The sequence below is a fragment of the Apodemus sylvaticus genome, chromosome 12 (genome assembly GCF_947179515.1).
Source record: "Apodemus sylvaticus chromosome 12, mApoSyl1.1, whole genome shotgun sequence".
In the NCBI taxonomy this organism is placed as follows: domain Eukaryota; kingdom Metazoa; phylum Chordata; class Mammalia; order Rodentia; family Muridae; genus Apodemus; species Apodemus sylvaticus.
In genome coordinates this window covers 17,113,781-17,116,826 of record NC_067483.1, presented here as the reverse complement: position 1 = coordinate 17,116,826, position 3,046 = coordinate 17,113,781, and positions in this window count along the sequence as shown.

The following is a 3,046-nucleotide window of genomic DNA, read 5'->3' as shown; positions in this document are numbered from 1 at the left end:
TAATAATAATCACCTTTAGGACAGAGGAACCTGTGCTCCACTGGTCTCTAAAAGACTGATCTTCCTTCCTCCCAAGCTGCTCAGCCAGGGACCAGCTTCCCGGGCTGGAGGTCCTGAAGAAGGCAAGAATCAAAGGCTAAAACCACCTGCAGCTGTGAGAAGTCCAGTTCCACAAACATGGGGTGCTAGCACCCCACAGCAGGCTCACAGAGTTCCAGAAATCAGTCACTCTGAACTAAGAGTTTAAAGTTATAGGCAAAGCTTTTGTTGGCGGTGGCAATGAGAATGTCTTTTAAAAGGAAAGAAAGTCATATTCTTAGCCTCGTATGGTTGCATCCACATTTAACCCCAGCCCTTGGGAGGCAAGAAGGCAGGTGGAGTGAAAGTTTGAGGCTACCCTGAGCTCTGAGCTCCTGGGCTGCAGAGCAAGACCCTGTCTAAAAGAAAGAAAAATGAAAGGAAGGAAGGAAGGAAGGAAGGAAGGAAGGAAGAAAGGAAGGAAGGAAAAGGATTCATTTTCTTGATCTATTTGCCTCTTGTATATTGTGTGTCTCTTATATGAGAAATAACTTGAAAACTGAAATGTTCTCACCCAATAGCTTTCTTTATCTCTGGACCATTGGGTACAGTGTAAGCTCTGAGAGCCCAGGAATTTTTACGGTTTTTGTTCCAGAGCCCAGAAGTGTGTTTGCCACGTACCAGATGCTCGACGTACCAGCTTCATTTATTATTACTTTTTAATTTAAAAACCTCTGCTATTCTGAGATACAGGTATTGTCATGGAGTCCTGACTAACCTAGGATTCACTGCTTAGCTAAGTCTGACCCTTGGGTGCTGGGATTACAGGTATGCATGGCCATGCCCAGTGGAGTGGAGTTAAATAAGCAAACTGAGAGTGCAAACAAACTTTTGCTTTTGCTGTATTCATAATTACTCTCACAACATGAATTTGTAAGTAAAATTCCAGAGCAAAATCTCATCTTTCCATATAACTAATTTTCAAGTAATCAGCACTCCTTTAAAATCAGGTATGATCTTTATAAGACATAGAAAAATTAAATATTTATTTTATTTTTATTCATGTTTATGTAAGTCTTTATAAAGGGCTGTACACACATGTGCAGGTACACATACGTGGAGGTTAGCGACATCAAATTCCTCTGGAGCTAGAATTACAGGTAGTCTGACTCTGGTACTAGGAGCTGAAGTCTAGTCCTTTGCAAGAGCGATCTATACTCTTAGATGCTGACTGGCTCTCCAGCCCCAGAAATCATGTGTTTTAAAGGAGAACTTCCAGACATGGTGGTACACACTTTTAAGCCCTGCACTTGACAGATAGAGGCAGTCTCTCTGTGAGTTCAAGACCAGCACGTCTACCTAGACACTACCTCAAAAATAAGTAAGAAAGTAAATAAATAAATAAACCAGCCAGATGTGCTGAAGCATCCTATAATCTCAACACGTGGGAAGCTGAGATCAAAGGATTGAAAGTTTAAAGAGAGCCTAAGCCATGCAGAGAGACGTCGTCCAAAATCAAACAAACAATCAACAATAAATAAATGCCAGACTGTCCCTTCCCAGGAACTGGATCTGTCTGTCCTCAGGTAAGTCACTTGGCACATGATTCCCTAAGCTTGCCCTTTCTCATCTCTAAAACTGTAAAATAACACTAGATTAGATTGAATTTTTCCTGTAGCTCAAACATTTTTAAAATTAGCTCTGGTTCAATCATTTAAGTTATTAGGGTTTTGATAATTCATGCTATTGCATTGATTTTAAAATTTTAGTGAGTTTAAGGTGGGGTTCCATTGTGTGGTCTAGACTGGTCTAGGACTCTCTCTCTCTGTGTCCCAGGCTGATGTTGAATTCTCACTCTTCCTTCTGCAACCTGCAGAGTTCTGGGATATTGGCTGCACCGCCATCAGCAGCCTGTTAAAGCCTTTCCTCTTTAACCTTCGTCACACATAGTCTCCAGTTCTCACTTCTCAGGAAGCAGGTTTGGGGACTTTCCATGTGTGTAACTTTCATTCTAGCTACAATCTCAGCTCCTTGAGCCCTCTGGCTCTCGTTGCTATAATCCTTCTCTGGTAGTTTGAATGCTTGACCCAGGGAGTGGTGATATTAGGAGGCCATGTTGTAGTAGGTGTGGCCTTGGAGTAGGTGTAACCTTGTTGGAGGAAGTGTGGAGGTGGGTTTTGAGACCCATCTCCTAGCTGCTTGAAAAATCTTCTCCTGACTTCGTTTGGATGAAGAAGTAGAACCCTCAGTTCCTCCAGTTCCATGCCTGCCTGGACACTGCCATGCTTCCTGCTATGATGATAATGGAATGAACCTCAGACCTGTAATCCAGCCCCAATTAAATGTTTGCCTTTATCAGAGTTGCCTTGGTCATGGTGTCTGTTCACAACAATGGAAACCCTAACTAAGACACCTTCTCAACACCTAAAGCATCTATGTGAATGCTGTAAACACTTCAGTATCAGATTATATGTTATGATTTAAATACATAGTTAACATTTTGTATGTCAGTTTTGACCACACAATAAATAGTTTGTGGTCAGTTATTAATCACAGCACATAAAAGTATGATATTCTTTCATCTTATACAATGACGTTCTATCCCGTCCCTGAACCTAGTTATTCGGGGAGTCGAGGATGATCAAGCCTAAAAGAGAAATGGGAAAGAAAAGAGAGCAAGACCAAGCAAAAAGGGTGTCTTGTCAAGGCCTGTTTAATGAAAGGCTGAGCGCCTGGTTATGAACACAGTGAGAGGACGTAGGGAGGGGCTGAGGGGAATGCTAAAGGCACAGAAAGAGGGAAGGTCATCTGGGGCGGATGCTGACTGTGGCTCAAAACTTCTAGCAGTTTTTTCTGGAATGCTGGTTCCGCCTAGACAACCCCAGGTGTTCAGCCAAGATAAGGATCAGTTGATCCTCACGATCAGCTTTGTGTGAAGGAGAGAGTGGTTCAGCTCTTAACCGAAAGGTCAGTGGATTCTCAAGGTGACAGCTGTTGATGGTTTCCCACAGTTTGGTCTCCTACATCT